Here is a 17496-nt window from a genome sequence, read left to right on the forward strand (position 1 = left end):
TCAGGGTTTTTTCCCTCTTAGAAACTGGACCTCTTTGGGCTGAAAATATTTTTACACAGAAATAACCCTAGTTGAGAGCAAATCTCATGGATTTTTCAAAATTTCAAATTGAAAACTTTAGTTCAGATGAAGATACAATTTTTGGTTGAAGTCCGTGAGGTATCTTGGGTTTAATGGAGAGTTGAATTTGTCCCATGCAATTACCCATTTTTTCTAAGACACGGGTAGTTTCATACATCTAGCTCTTTTTCACAGCCATCTGGTTCATCAGGAATTCAATCAGCCCCCTGAAACATTTTATTATTTTACAATGTATTTTATGTGGTTGTAATAAAATATATATTAACAATAGTAACGCTCATTCTTATAGTGCTCAAAGATCCTACCATGCTTTACAAACTAAGGTCCTGATCCAAAGCCCACTGGAGCCCAACAGGAGTCATTTCATTGACCTCACTAAGGTCTTTTGGTCCTGAACCTACAATGAACTTGCGCTGGCACAGGGGTTCATTAGGTGACTTAAGTAGTGCACAGGTTTTGTGCTGGCCTTCTGCACTGGGCTGAATTTCCCACAAAGTGAATTGCAGGTACAAGTAGAGTTGCCAACTCTCCAGGGTTGTCCTGGAGTCCCCAGGAATTAAAGATTAATCTTTAATTAGAGATTATGTTATGTGATTAAACATCCAGGAACATGTCCAACCAAAACTGGCAACCCTAGGTGCAAGTCTGATTCCCTGTGCATGAGCATTTTTGGTTTGTCTCATAATTGAATAGATAGTGGCACAAGGATTTAGATTAACGCTTGCAATTTAACAGTGGGTACAAATTCTATTAGCGTAAACTGTGGCTACTAGAGGCCACCTTTTTGAAAATTCAGATCACAGAACCTTTTCCAGAACAGGCAAGAGTGTTCTCAATGGGATATTGTATTCATCAGCTCCTTTTGTGGTCTAAGCACAAAGCTTAGTTTCCTTTGAGGCCTAAAGGTTATAATATTCCGCAGGTCCAGTCTTGTGGAGTGAACCACGTTCTTTAGGCTACCCAGGCTAAAGCCTCCTAGATTACAAACTCTGAGCTTGCTGCCGATGGGTAGCAGTTTGCGGCAGCTCTGCTTTATAGTTGATCCAATGTCATTTTTTGAGCATGGCATATAATAATATTCTTTTTAGTAAAATTATTAACTATAAAAACTGAGTGACATGTAGGTAAGAGAAGAAATGTTCAAAATCCCACTGTAATTCATGAACATGTGTTGAACAGATGTTACATTGAGTTTTTTTCCTCTGCTTTTAAAAATTTGGATCACATTTTCTCTCCCTCTCTCTTATGTTCATACTCTGTACTTGACGCTTTATTAAAAGTCTCTGAAGGGTAAATGGATGATTAATTGTCGATGACAGAAATTTGGTTTCTGTAAGCAGCAGAGTGAAAGATAAATACAATGGGAACATTTTTACCTGTGTATATTATGCTCATGACAGTTAAGCATCTCTATGACTGTCTGTGTTAAGGTTACTCATGATTTATGGAGATGTCACCAGTGACCCCCAGCTCTGGAAAATCTCTTACAATTCCTCTTATTGTAATCATCACTCCTACTTCAGGTATACCTGAGGGGAAATTCCCTCCAAAAAATCAGGAGAAAGGTCAGAAAATATTCTAAACAAAATCAACTTTTGCAGCTATTCGAGCAGTTAGAACTTTCTTCATAACAATGCCCAAAACGTGTTGTTTCCTTGCAATTAAACTGGGATACGTGGTGGACAAAACTAGACCCAGGTTTTAGTGAATCTGGGTCCAGGATCGAGCCACCACTTCTTTCCCCTATAGAATACTTCCTCCCTACAACAGATGTTAGTCTTCACACCATTACTTTTGGCTGTCTTCTTGTGAGGAAGCCCTCTAAGCGCCCTCTGAACCTCTCCTGACTATAGAGAGCTCTTGAAATTCTGATCTGAATTTTGGACCCCTGAGGTTCAGGGCAGGGCTTTCGTTCAAGCTCATCACTTTTCCTGGTATTTTTCATGAGCAGTGGCTGGCAGTAGCAGGTCTTCAGGAAGACCAGCAAGGTAAACCCACATCCCCTACCCCAAATCCAGGGAAAAGATCTGCAAAGGAACAGGCAGCTTGCTCATCCAGTCCATAGATCAGCCGTGGTTCTGAATGACTCCTATTGCTGTGAGTTAATTTTACCTCATTCTGGAGCCTAATAAATCCCACAATGCACTGTGCCCATAAGAAATCCTTGTTCTGGGACAGAAAGAACTTGTGCCTATGTATCTTCATATTATCTTTTTTATGTAAAAAGAGAAAAACATAATAATACCATGAATTTGTTCCTAATCTTGTTCTATTAGTAATTATGAAACCCTGAATGAAGTTGGAAGCCCCACATTTGGGAAACTGTCTCAGCGGTGTACAGAGGAGAAGGGAAGACCTTTCTAAATATAACCAAGAAAAACCCCCCTACAAGTGAAAAACAATCAACTGGGATCATGTAATGACCAAAAACCATCTTGGCAATATTGTAACATTTATATGGATACAAAAGAAGAACTGAAAAGTAGATGTAACTGCTGTTTCCTATCAGGGACTGCAGAATACGTAGAAGCCTGGGATTTACTGTGTAAAACAGAATAAAAATCCTTTACAGGAGACCAATAGGTCACAACCCCATAAGTGTGTTATCAGCACCTCTCTGTGGATTTTTAGCAGCTCCCATTTCTGGATCAGGAAGCACTACAGGAAGCCCCGGGGAACTGGTGGGAAAGATTCTGAGGCTGAGTATGGGGCTATGGGATAAAAGGTTGAGAAACAATGCCTATAATCCAATATATGTTCAAAAGACATTTTCTGCAGCCCTCAAATCACCTTTTTGACTCTTTTCTGCACCCCCCCTCCAATTTTTCAACATCCTTTTTAAAATGTGAGCACCAGAGCTGCAGACAGTATTCCAGTAGTGTCTCACCACTGCTGTATACAGAGGTAAAATCACCTTCTTGCTCCCCCGATTATACATACAAGGATCACATTAGTCCTTTCTGCCACAGCATCACACTGGAGGCTCATGTTCAGTCGCTAGTCTACTCTGACACTTACACCTTTTTCGGAGTCACTGCTTTTCAGGATACAGACCTCCATTCTGTAGGTATGGCTTGCATTCCTTGTTCCTAGATGTATAACCTTACATTTGGCCCTATTAAAATGCATATTATTTGCATCCACCCAGCTCACCAAGCAATCCAGATTGCTCTGTATCAGTGACTTGTTCATTTCCCCCAATCTTTGTGTCATCTGTAAACTTTATCAGTGATAATTTTATATTATTTTCCAGGTCATTGATAAAATTGTTAAATTGCATAGAGCCAAGAACCAATCCCTGGAGGATCCTCCTGGAAACACACCCTTTTGATGATTCCCTGTTTATAATTACAGTTTGAGAGCTATCAGTTAGCCAATTTGTAATCTGTGCCATGTTAATTCTGTATATGCTAGTGTTTAATCAAAATGTTATGTGATAACAAATCAAAGCCTTATAGAAGTCTAAGTATATTGCATCACCTTTATCCACAAAGCTTGTAAAAATCTCATCACAAAAAGATATTCAGTGAGTTTGACAGGATCTATTGTCCAAATCTATGTTGATTGGCATTAATTATATTACTCTCTTTTCATTCTTTATTGAGTCCCATATCAGCTGTTCCATTATTTTGTCCTGGATTGATGTCAGGGTGACTGGCCTAAAGTTACCAAGGTTGTCCCTTTTACCCTTTTTAATATTGGCACAACACTCTAACTCTAAATTGTATTGATTATTATCTATTTCCCTTTTCTCCATTTCTTATATATTTCTTTATTATTTCTAATTCCTGCCTTCACTTCACCAGTGAAACTGGAGGATGGCTTTTACCCAGAGTTGTTCTCTTTCTTGACTGGGGAACTGTGGTTTTTTAGCTATTTAATAAACTCTTTTTAAAGAACCTCCATTTTTATTCACATTTTTCCCATCTAAAGTTTTCCTCTTGGACAATTTCACTCCTAATTTCCCTCATCTTTAGGAAACTAGTCCTTTTGAAACACTGTGACTCTAAGAGCATCCCATTGCCAGAGGGCTGAATGGTATCAGGTAGTAAGTTTCAACTGGCCTAACCAGTTCAGTACATCCCAATTCACTTATGTCATAATCTTTATCTAATAGGTGTCGTGTGAGGTATCATTGGAAAACCAATAACACACTGATCATTAATGCTGTGGTGTGGTGTACATACAGTAAACACCCAAAGGATTGTACAAATGTGAAGGAAATATGGGTCTAAAATGTGTTTGAACCAGACGAGTCTGGGGAGTGGGTAAACAGATTTTTTTCCAGACATAGGAAAGGTCAACATCTCCATCCAAGTGCAATCAGACATCTGGCAATCAGTCAAGTGTCCATTCATTGGCATATCAGAGGCTGTAGGGACAGATCAATTTGCATGGTAGAAAGCACCAGTGAGGAAGAAACCAGCATGGAATTTTCTCCACCAGACCCCATGACACCTTTCCGCACAGCAGGGGCACTAGACTTTGAGATGGATACATTTCAAAAGTTCATTGGCCTATAAAAGAGAGGGGCAAGGAACCCCAAGATATCTTTCACTTAAGAAGACAAAGGAACCAAGTACTTTGGACTATGTGGGAAAGCCTGACCACAGGGGTGATCAGCCATCTTGCTGAAAGCTAGAATGGTAAGAATCTTAATTTAAAGCAAGACTGTAGTATTGTTAAGTCTTAATCACTAGAAAGTATTTTTCACTTTTATTTGCTTGTAACCATTTCTGACTTTATCCATTACATTTGAACTCACTTTAAATCCTATTTTTAATACACTTGTTTTACTTTTAAAACAAACAAATCCACTGCTGTGTGTGAACTGAAGTGATTGTTAACTCCAGTTAATGCAACAATCTGCTGTGGTTTTGTCTCTTTACAGGAGCAACTAACCCGATTCACTAAATGTTCCAGGAGAGGGCTGAACATTTTAGGGCAGAAGGTTTGGTGGAAATTTGGGACTGGGGATGTGCAGGGATCACTTGGCTAGTAGTAACCAAGGCTGGTGAAGACCAGAGTGTGGCTGTGGTGTAACAAGCAGTCTGCTGGTGTCAGAGTTGCTGAACTAGGGATACTTATCACACAGGCACTCAGTGCATGCTTATATGCTGGCTGGGAGCATCCACACAGACAGCTACAGCAGCAAAGCATTTTAAGGTACCCAGGGTTACAGGACAAGTGGAGACACAACCTCTCATGAGTCTAGTTTGCACCCCAAGAGATGACAAACACCAAGTATATTACTGGTTGGGACTCTCCTCTGTTTGCCCATATTCAAGGTAATCACTGGTCATTAGGCAACCACCAGTGTCCAGTCCAGTGATTAATTTGTCTTTATTAGTCATAATGAGGCCTCTGAGATGCAGGCCATCACATTCGTACAGACCCCTCTTCCACTGGAATATGTCCCAATGCTCCACAAAACTTTCACCTTCACACTCAACATGCAGCCAATGGTTCACCTCCAGTGTCTTCTGCCTTCTCTTGCTCATGGGACTGGAAGGATTTATGAAAGGATCCCTTGGACTTTCCTCTTCTTCAGCTCCATTCCAAGATCACTTAGTCTTCTGAAATATGTGCAGTTCCACATGATGCCATGCCATTGGTTCCAATGGGTATCATCACCAGTGGAGACTTGCCAGACAACCTCATAATTTTGCAGTTACATCTTGTATTTTTGCTCTAGGGAGACAGCATACCATCCTGTTGTCCTTGTGTCCCTTAGTAAATTCTCTGTTCACTTTTCTTAATGTGGAGTCACTGATGATGATTGCTTGCCTTCTTAGGATGGCTGAAAAAACTCTGGTGGTAGCTACTTGCTTCATACTGCAATGTCCCCTGTCACATTTATGCTGAAGGCAAAGGAGGATGTTTCTGCAGCCGAGCAATACTACAAGGCCCAGTCTTGTATACATCTGTGAGAAAGTTAAATTTAACCCTAATAAAGTCCATATGTATTATTTATGGTCAAAATTACATCCTTCCAGAGATTTGGCTGTATTGGTTATAGAGATAATACCAAAACATTAACTTCAGCGCAAACTTTCCCTTCAAATGTAGCTGTTCCTGCAGGACCTTCCTACCTCTGGCATTAGTTTCCTCAAGTGGCACTTGCCAGTATGAGTCACCAGAATCAGCAGCTTTATGCAGGTTCCTAACTCCTGCTAACCAAGTAGGTCAAGGGAAGAGCCTTGAATTTCAGTGTGGTGTTTTAGATCCTGCCACCATGTTACAGCATCGTAAGTTTGTGCGCAGAAAGGAAAGTGAAATCATAGAATATCAGAGTTGGAAGGGACCTCAGGAGGTCATCTAGTCCAACCCCTTGCTCAAAGCAGGACCAATCCCCAACTAAATCATCCCAGCCAGGCCTTTGTCAAGCCTGACCTTAAAAATATCTAAGGAAGGAGATTCCACCACCTCCCTAGGTAACGCATTCCAGTGTTTCACCACCCTCCTAGTGAAAAAGTTTTTCCTAATATCCAGTGATGGGGTGGCGGGGGGGAAGCCTTTACCCTTCGGAAGCAAGAGGCAACCTTTGTTTAGCTGAACATTCCAATATCTAGTCATACAGTGAAATGACTAAGTAGAAAAATATATACATACAATCAGTAGGAGAATTTCTTCAAGAGTTAGTGTGTATAACAAGAAAGCAAAATAAGTTAACATGGTTAGAAAAAGAAACAAAAAACTACAGAGTCAAGGGTTCATTCAACCTTAGGTCCTGGGGTACAATCTTCTTACAGGGATTCTATCTTCTCTCTCCCCCAAGTAGAGAGTTTATAATCCTCCCCCAGAGCCCTTTTGCAAGAAGAGGGAGAAGCTGATCTGAGGTTAACTCCTTGTTTACCAAGCACCAGATAGTGCCTCCACCACTTGGCTCATCATTTTTGTCAAAAAAAAAGATGTCTTTGGATTGGAAGCTCCATTGGAACATTCTATTGCAATCAAGGATGGGGAAAGGAGGAGAAGAAAAAGCATTATTTAAGTATTTTCTGTACAAGTGGAAAGCAATTCTGCTCAGACTAGATGCTTTTAAAAATACTGAAAGTTATTTTTGAGTCCATGTCTGTTAAGTTGTTAACCTGCTCTCTGTATGAGAACAGAAATCGCTCTTGTCATAAATATAAAGGGAAGGGTAACCACCTTTCTGTATACAGTGCTATAAAATCCCTCCTGGCCAGAGGCAAAATCCTTTCACCTGTAAAGGGTTAAGAAGCTCAGCTAACCTGGTTGGCACCTGACCCAAAGGACCAATAAGGGGACAAGATACTTTCAAATCTTGGGGGGTGGGGGTGGGGGGGGAGGCTTTTGTTTGTGCTCTTTGTTTACGTGGTTGTTCTCTCTTGGGACTGAGAGAGGCCAGACAGAAATCCATCTTCTCCAACCCATCCTAATCCAAGTCTCTAATATTGTAGCCAGTATAGGTAAACCAGGCAAGGCGGATTAGTTTATCTTTTGTTTTATGTGAATTTTCCCCGTGTTAAGAGGGAGGTTTATTCCTGTTTTCTGTAACTTTAAGGTTTTGCCCAGAGGGGGATCCTCTGTGTTTTGAATCTGAATACCCTGTAAAGTATTTTCCATCCTGATTTTACAGAGATGATTTTTACCTTTCTTTTTTTTAATAAAATCCTTCTTTTAAGAACCTGACTGATTTTTCCATTGTTCCAAGATCGAGGGGTTTGGGTCTTTGATGATTTTGTAACCAATTGGTTAGGATATTATTCTCAAGCCTCCTCAGGAAAGGGGGAGTGTAGGGCTTGGGGGGATATTTTGGGGGGAAGACGTCTCCAAGTGGTCTCTTTCCCTGTTCTTTGTTTAAAATGCTTGGTGGTGGCAGCATACTGTTCAAGGATAAGGCAAAGTCTGTACCTTGGGGGAGTTTTTAACCTAAGCTGGTAAGAATAAGCTTAGGGGGTCTTTCATGCGGGTCCCCACATCTGTACCCTAGAGTTCAGAGTGGGGAAGGAACCCTGACAGCTCTTTTGTCCTTTGTCCTCATTTTCATCTCTGTGACATTCATAGCAGGTAAATTCAGTACAAATAAAAGGAATATTGGTTCACTCAGCAGATAGCCTTTTGGAAAATCACTGCTGTTGGATATTTTTACAGGTCTTGCTAAATTTATGATTAATAATGACAGTTGCAGTTATGCATGCTACGGTAGAGGTAATCAGATCTCAAGCTTCAGGGAGGAAACTGATTGCCACAGGGCTTAAAAGTTATACATTAAGCCCACTTGTTTCAATTTGCAAAGAAAATTACTGGTGGATTATTTTTGTGCCTTTGCAGAACTCCCAGTTTTGCTTTGAGTTTCAGGTTTATGCGGACCTAAAAACGCAAAGCAAAACTCCATCAATCCAAACTAACTCTGTTAAGTTTCAATGAGACTTATAAAGTTCAGTAGCATAGCAGTCCTCTGAGGTGAAACTTTAATTTATTTTCATTGCGATTATAAATAATTTTCAGACGAATAAAATTCAGACTTAAGGTTGCCACCCTCTTTTACAGTTCCTGCATCTTCAGCTCATACCTCCCACCGCTCCAAGCCCTGAGACAGAAGATCACATTGTTTAATAGGCAGTATCTAGGCAGAATAGGGGTGAAGGAAGTAGATCAAAATAGGCGGAGGAGCTCACCAATTTTGGTGGCTGTTTTGACAGGTCTTGACATTATGTGGCAATGTGTAATTGCATCAACTTTGGTTATAGAATACAACACAGGGAACAAAATGGGGATAGATGAAGAAATGGTTCTTGAAGGAGTTCATGTCTCCAAAGTGGCTCTCAATCAACCAAGCAAATTATTGGAGAGGTTTGTTTGTGGTGTTTAAAAAAAATCTATATATAAATTAATGAATATACAGTAATCTCTGACCAGCCCACAAACCCAGCCTTGGGGCAGGGACTATCTTTTTGTTCTGTGTTTGTACACCTGTGTTTGTACACCTGTGTTTGTGTTCTGGGGTCCTGGCCTCTAACAAGATTCTATAGGCACTATGGTAATACAAATAAAAGGCATCAAGGCATAAGTCAGCCACTGACTGAGAGAGGATAGTGAGAAACTTCCCTTTGGGGAGATTCTTCCATATGTGTCCAAAACCGCGATTTTTACACCTTCCTTTGAAGCATTTGGTGCTGGCCACTGTAACCGACAGGATACCAGACATGACAAACCACTTGTGCAATCCAGTGTGGCAATGCCTAGGTTCTTATACTCCACCCACAGTACTGTTGGGTTTAGTGGGAGTTCCATAAACCCCATGCTAAGCACCAGCTCCCCATGCAGCTTCCCCTTCATATTTTCCTGCCTCAAGAGCCTTCACTGCACCAGCCAATGAAGAGGCAGCAGCAGGGGAAGAGCCCACTTTATTGCAGATAAGGGGGAGCTGAGCTCCTCTTATTTTAGCTCCCAAATGAATGAGGCATTCTGCATCAGCCTGAAGTTTCATCCCTAACTTTGAATTGCCTCACTTTGTCTGTTACATTAGTCTCTTTTCTTATGAAATTTAATTTCTGTTGCTTTTTTACAATGGTTACAAAATATGGCTGGGTTCTTTTTTCATTGACAACCTATGTGGTCAGAAGCCCCTTGAAGTCTGTGATGAAGCGGAGAAACTGCCCACCAGCATGGCAGGGGTTAAATAGAGCCTTTGGGCCCAGCTACCTCATCCCCTTATACTTGCAGAGAATGCCAGGCCTGGAAGGAGGAGAAAAGGAGAGAGCCTGGATCAGTGGGGGGTTGACTGGCGAAGAGGCAGGAGCTAGCTACTGCCCTACCTAAAAGGAAGAATCACTAGCCTGCCAGCTGAGTTAGCTACCAGGGAAGAACCACTATCTCCCTGATTGAGGGAGACTGTGGAGGAGACCTAGGAGCCTCCAGCAACTGAGGTAACTGGGTGACTGAAGCCCAGAGACATTGTGGGGTTCAGCCTCACCAAACTTATGGCTACCCTGCCTGAAGGCAGAGCACTGCCCAAGATCCATGAGGAGGTGCTGCAGGAAGCAAGGCACCCTGGCAAACTGGACTATCGGGGCCTGGCCCCAAACTGAAAGAACAGTGGTAGGAAGTAGCCCAGGGCAGTGGATTTCAACTCCCTGCTGGGAGGGCCCCCTGTTGACTTACACAGGGCCCTGGGCTGGGCTCCGGTGGAGAAGGAGGTCTGACCCCCTCTCCCACCACCTAAAAGACTGAAGCACCTCAACTAGGGAAACATGGGGCCAGAGGTCAGGCAAGACAACCACTAGCCGGCCCAGCCCTCCAAGCACCCAGTTACAAAGCCATATGTGATGCCAAAGGGTAGTTAGGATCTTGGCAATTCATGAGGCAATACAATTGACAGTGTAAGAGCTCCTCTGCTTCATCGCTGCTCTTGGACATTAAGAATGCAATTGTTTTGGCCACAACAAATATCTGTTCAAAAGTGGGGGGGAAAACCTAGGAAAAGGAGACATGTGAGAAGTCATGGTGTGGAAGGAGAGCCTGCTTGTGTCTAACACACTGAAGAAATTGTTCAAGAGTAAATCACTTTGTGTAAAAATTGCCCCATAATCTTGCAAGGGTCAGTGTCATCACCCTGAACTATCTGCCATGTTAGCATTAGTTATGCAAATAAATTGACACATAACACTTTCAAAAAATATTTATATGATGCATCTAATACTTGTTTGCTTATGCCAGCTATGCCTTTTCCTCCCAAACCCCTTTCACCTCCTCCTATCCAATATCTCCATCAATGATCTGGAAGAAAGGAGGAAATTAGTGGAATTGGCAGGTAATACTAACTTGGAAGATGTTCAAAGTGCTCTAATTATGACCTCTTATAGCAAAACAGCTGACCACATTCAAATCCATTTCAGATTTGAACATGGAAATGAAGCCAGCTGAATTCTGTGCAAAACTTTTTAGAATCTGGAGAACCTTGAATCAAAAGTTTCAAGGTGACATTTTTTTTGTTGTCTCAGGCCAGGCAGACATTTTTCCATGATTGAATTGTTTAGTGATGAAACTTGTGATAGCTGATCACGTGTAGGTCTCTTGAGTTGAACCAAACCTTTTAACAGGTTTCAGAGTAGCAGCCGTGTTAGTCTGTATTCGCAAAAAGAAAAGGAGTACTTGTGGCACCTTAGAGACTAACCAATTTATAACCAATTAGGTTTTCTTTCCCCCCTCCTCGCTCTCCTGCTGGTAACAGCTCACCTTAAGTGATCACTCTCCTTACAGTGTGTATGATAACACCCATTTTTTCATGTTCTGTGTGTACATAAATCTCCTCACTGTATTTTCCACTGAATGCATCCGATGAAGTGACCTGTAGCTCACGAAAGCTTATGCTCAAATAAATTGGTTAGTCTCTAAGGTGCCACAAGTACTCCTTTTCTTTAAACCTTTTAAGTCCTCATGAAACCTCCGATTCATACTCAATGCAGAGAGCTTAATGACACGTGTTGGTTTCATTCTGAACGTCACCTTTTTTATTTTCTGGATTTCAAAGAACGAAAACTAAAATGTGAATATCCACAGGCAGTTATAATTTTTACTCAGAGAACCTCACAATGAGAAAGATGTGAACAAACTGGTAGGAATTCAAAGAACAACACTAACAATTATTCTTAATTCCTGCAATGCCCAGGGGTCCGATCCGTGGAGCCTCACTGTGCTAGGAGCCATACAAACATGGAGTAAGACAGCCCCTGCTCACAAAATTCCGCAGTCCAGTAAAAGACGAGACTTGGCAAACAATCAGGAGGAAAAGGAGAGATCAGTCAAGGATAACAATGGTAAGAAAAATATACGTGCATAGACTAGCTATGTGCACAAGCAGATGTTGAGTCAATTAATTTAAGATATATAAGATATAAATAAAGTCCTTACTGGCCATCTATCCAAAATTATAAAAGGCCTATATGATTTGATTGATGCTGAGATGTTAAAGGATCTGAAAATGTATAACACAGCTAAACGACAAGTAATTGAAGGATCCAGCCCAAGAAGAATTCTATAGAGTGATCTATAGAAAGAATGAAATTCTGTCAAGCAAAGAAAATATCACAAAATATATATTTGATTGTGGAATAATCTCCCAAGCAAAGTACACAGAGTCCCATTTCTCGTGTTATTTAAAACCAGACTGGGCAAACAATGTAGAGAATAAGCTTGCAACAAAAATGATTAGGGGGCTGGAGCATGACTTATGAGGAGAGGCTGAGGAAACTGGGATTGTTTAGTCTGCAGAAGAGAAGAATGAGGGGGGATTTGATAGCTGCTTTCAACAACCTGAAAGGGGGTTCCAAAGAGGATGGATCTAGACCGTTCTCATTAGTACCAGATGACATAACAAGAAGTAATGGTCTCAAGTTGCAGTGGGGGAGCTTTAGGTTGGATGTTAGGAAAAACTTTTTCACTAGGAGGGTGGTGAAGCACTGGAATGGGTTACCTAGGGAGGTGGTGGAATCTCCTTCCTTAGAGGTTTTTAAGGTCAGGCTTGACAAAGCCCTGGCTGGGATGATTTTGTTGGGGATTGGTCCTGCTTTGAACAGGGGGTTGGACTAGATGACCTTCTGAGGTCCCTTCCAACCCTGATATTCTATGATTCTATGCTTAGTAGCAGGGAGGACTATGGTGACCTAACAGGTCTTTTCTGTCATTGTACATTTCTTTTATTCCTTTTGAATTGTTTCATTCCCACTACATCAAGCCTTCCTGTGGGACAGAAGAATCTAACAGTTTGCAACAGTGGTCCTAGATAGGGTGACCAGACACCCCGTTTTTAAGGGACAGTCCTGTATTTAAGCCTTCTTCCAGGTGCCCAGATGTTTTGTTAAATAGGAGCAAATTGTCCCATATTTTCTGGGATCACAGCACAGAACCCGCAGCGGGGAGCAGCAAGCTGCTGTGCTCCCTCCGGCCCCCCCTTTGCTTACCCCAGCGTGCGCCCGCATCGGAGTCAACTTTGCCGCCTCCCACAGCGGCAGCAGCAGCGCTGGGGAAAGAGCACGCCCGGGAGAAGCACGGGCTCCGTCGCTCCTGCTGCTGCTCCTGCCCCGCTGCCTGGCCAGGACGCACCCCCACAGCGCCACTGTCAGCTCTCGCCTTGCAAGGTTGAGTAGCTGGGGCGGGGCAGGGTGTGCCCCCCATTCCTCCATGCACCTGCTGTGCCCGCTGCCCGGCGCTTGGGGCAGGCCACGGGGGTGGGGGGGGTCCCTGCTCAGCTGTGGCTGGAGGATCCCTGTTACCCCAGCCTGAGGGGCTCCGCTGGCCCCCTGGCTGGGCGGGCATGCAGCGGGGGGCTTGGATCACCAGCCCTGCGGGTGGGCGGCGAGGGAGCTTGGAAGACCCCCGTGGAGAAGGGGGGGCTCAGACCAGCCCCGCGGCCAGGAGGGAAGGGGGAGCTCGGACCAGCCCTGCCCCCGGGTGGGAGGGGGGCTGCGGGGGGTTCAGAGGCGGGCAGTGTGGGGGGGGGGTCGGTGGACCAGCCCTGCACACGGGCAGGCAAGGGGGTCACGGGTGCCAGTGGGGGGAGGACCTCAGGCTGGCCCCGCATGGCGGGAGGCAGGAAGGGCTGGGGTCGGCCCAAGCGCAGTGGGGCGAGGGTGGCCTCCGGCAGCCCTGCCCATGGAGAAGCTGGGGGACCTTAGGGAGCGCTTGGGAGGGCCCCGCGGGGGGGTGGGGGAGGGTGCGGGCCAGCCCTGGAGTGTCCTGTTTTCCATTTGAGAAAATATGGTCACCCTAGTCATAGACGAATGAGCCAATGGGGAAGCCTGTGTTAGATGCATTTCACTAGCTACCTCAAGGCAAATATCAAATACTTGATAAGAAACCTTATTGACAATTGTAGCCCACGAAAGCTTATGCTCAAATAAATTTGTTAGTCTCTAAGGTGCCACAATTGAGTTACTGACCCAAAAAACATGCATTTTTTTGGTTTCCATGGTATTTTGCCTTCAATTCCCAACCCTGTGTAAAGATATTATTATACATTGTATTATATAGTTGAAATGGAAGCAAGTGACAGGAAAAAATGAAGAAAGCTAATCGTTTCCATAATTCCTTACTATTTTTAAAGAAGTCAATTCAGTGAAATATCAGACATTCCTATAATGAAAACCCCCCATCATTTTTAGAAAGTTGAAAAATGGCCTGTGGTTCTCTTAGTACTAAATTTTATTTTTTTAACAACAGAGATTATATAAACATTAAAAAGTACATTTTTGTAGAATCTCTTCACTTAATTATGGCAACAATTTTTTAAAAGTATTAGACATGTATATAAACAATGACTAAACTGTAAGCTCTTTGACAGCCTTTTGAGTATTCATGTACAATACTACATTTTAAAAAATACACAAATGAATCAGTACACCTTAGATTATGTCCAACTACATGTAGGCCTGGCAGTAGTGGCCAATCTAATGCTTCCTAGTATTGCTTGGTACCTTGTCTCATTTTGTGATTGATTCACTTTGACCTTCTACTTTCTTCAAAATTGGCCTGAATTGATTGTTTGCTCATTTGTTTGTTTACTTAAAGCCAAGAAGGAAAAAGGAACATAATTAACAGGAAATCTTAGCAGACACTCTTCTGCATTTGCATATAGTTTCTTTTTTCCAAAAATATTCCCCGTGAGTCCAGTTTTAGAGCTGGGCGTTGGACAAAAACTACACTGGCAGCATTGGTTGATAACCATAAACTATGTGCCCAAGCTGATTCTTTGAGATGTGTTAGCTGCCTGTGATTCTCCAGCCTATAAAGTGTTGCTAAAACTCATTCAGCCCTCAAACCTGGTACACTGAAGTAAATATTAGTTTTGCAATAGATTTCAGTGAGAGCAGCATCAAGCCATCAGTTTCTATGAGTAGATGGAATCACTATGAAGTACTCCATTTTGGTGACCCAGCTATGCTAGGCTGTGCTAACTGTGAGGTGAGGCAGAGGCTAACCAAGAAAAAAGGGATCATTTCAATTTTTTAAAACTTAATAACGGAGAACTCCAAAATTGACCCAGGAGTATAAATGATATAGAACGTTACTGAAGACTTACTACTTATAACAATAATCTCTAGGTTACCAACTCATTAACCTTTGTCAGCTTGTACATGCTGTGCAGTTAGGACCAAACACATTGTAATTAACAAGAACAAAAGAGATTACTTAACAATACACTGTGTCATTTTAGAGAAGAATAAACTTTTCCTCTCCTTGGCTGTAAGTCCAGCTCCACTCTTGCTGTTCTGTTCTTTGCTTCTGTTTGGCCTGAAGTGCTCATTAGATTTGATGTTCCTGTGGCTGCACCTCTTTTCACTGAGTTTATCCACAAGTGGGGTTTCTTCACCTAGTGGGCCCTCATTTGTCCACAAGACATCTTTGAACTGTATTCTGTTCACAGTCATTCTCTCTGTTCATGTACTTTAGGTCCCTGGTGGGTAGGCTTCCCCTTTACCATTTTCAGGATCTGATTTAATCAAACACAGCTTTTTGACCAATTACCTTCTTCACCAGAACTGTCCCTTGGGTGTGGCGAATCAGGGCGACTGCTTTGAGCCCCGTGCTCTGGGGGACCTCGCACTTCAGTGTGCATGTGTCATGCGGGAGGGGGCGCCAGGCTGACGCAGGGGGTGGGGTTAGGGTTGGGGGTGCTAAACAAGCCCAGGGAGTGGGGTTAGGGGTGTCTGGGGGGCCAGGCCAACCCAGGGGGTGAGGTTAAGGGTTTGGGGGCCAGGCCGGCCTGGGGGGTTAGTGCACCTGGGAAGTGAAGTCTTTATCTTTTCATAGTGATATTCAATTGCAGAATCGCAATGCTGACGTCAAATGTGGGGATGGAACCGGAAGCCAGGGTGGGGACCTTTGAATGGGTGCGACCTTTTGTATCCAGTTTAGTTCGAAAGCATTGGTTTAATTAATGCAAAGGACCAATCCTCTTGTTATATGAAGTAGCATACAGTGGCTAGCACTACCAGGGACAGAGACAAATGGAAAAATATAGTTCGGGTGTGGAAAAAAGGCAGAAAAAAAAGAAGAGAGAAGAAATGGATAAAGCACTGAAAGATTTGCTGGAAAAGTTTATGGTTTCTAAAAGTGTTCTGGCTAGTGAGAAAAATGCTGAATTAATGGATGCAAGCAATTATACCAAGGCTGAGGAAGAGGACAATAGTGCAAAATGTGCACAGGCTGTTGAAATAGAAAAATCTGCCAATGCTGTTTTTGCTGAAGAAGATATGTATGATCCAGCAAATTGGCCAGATTTACTTGACAACAAGACAATAGACATTTTAGTGGAGAGAGGGCCTGTGAAAATAACTGGGTAATGACTATGTTTTTCCAAAGAATGATGACAATCGACGCTTTTCAGAAGACTTATACATACGGAATTTACCAACTGGAGAAAGGGTTGAAAGAAATTGGCTGGTATACTCAAAGAAAGCTGATGCAGCTTTTTGTTTCTGCTGCAAAAACAGCATGCAAATTAGTAAAGGAAGGCGGCAATGACTGGAAACGTCTCAATGATAGATTGCAATCTCACAAATTATCCAATGAGTCATATTGTAAACTCAACAAAATGGACTGAAATTCAGAGAACATTGTCCGCAATGAAGACAATAGATGAGTACATATTGCAAGAAATAAACAAGGAGAAGAAACATTGGCAATCAGTGTTGACATGTGTTATAGCAATTGTGCAGTACCTAGCTGAACATAACTTAGCATTTTGTGGAACAAATGCAAGGCTTTATGAACATAATAATGGTAACTTTCTGGGATTAATTGAAATGATAGCTAAATTCAATCCTACGATGCAAGAACATGTCTGATGCATCAAAACCAAAGAAATCCATGACCATTATCTTGGGCCCGTAGTCAGAATGAGCTAATCTCGATGATGGCGTTGCAGGTGAAGAAAAAATTATTGAAAAGGTGAAGACTGCAAAATACTTTGCAGTTATTCTTAACGGTACCCCTCATCTGAGTCAGCAAGAGCAGATGTCCCTTGTGCTTTGTTATGTTGACGTAACTTTTGAAGAAGTGACAGTAAGGGAGAATTTTATTGACTTTCTTCTGGTTCAAGACAAAAGCGGACAAGGACTGTTAGATTCTCTCATAGCTGCGCTGGATGGACTTGGCCTCCATATTAGTGATTGTAGGGGTCAGGGATACAACAATGGGACAAATATGAAGGGCCAGAAACAAGGCTTACAGGCGCGCATCCTTCAACTCAACCACCAAGCCTTTTTCACTCCAGGTGGCTACCACAACTTAAATCTGGTATTGGGAGATATGACGAAATGTAGTTCAAAAGCCATGACATTTTCTGGAGTTGTACAGCGAATTTACAATATATTTGCAGCTTCAACTAACAGATGGCAAATACTGAGACTGCATGCTCCCTCTCTAACGCCAAAAATGTTGTCAGAC

General features: G+C 42.6%; 1 protein-coding gene across 3 annotated transcripts in view; it reads right to left on the bottom strand.

The window, feature by feature from the left end:
- The window catches only part of EMC2 (ER membrane protein complex subunit 2), a 203861-nt gene that overhangs the window by 111559 nt on the left and 74806 nt on the right, over window positions 1–17496 (bottom strand). The window lies entirely within an intron of this gene.

The sequence above is a fragment of the Natator depressus genome, chromosome 2, assembly GCF_965152275.1.
Source record: "Natator depressus isolate rNatDep1 chromosome 2, rNatDep2.hap1, whole genome shotgun sequence".
Classification (NCBI taxonomy): Eukaryota; Metazoa; Chordata; order Testudines; family Cheloniidae; genus Natator; species Natator depressus.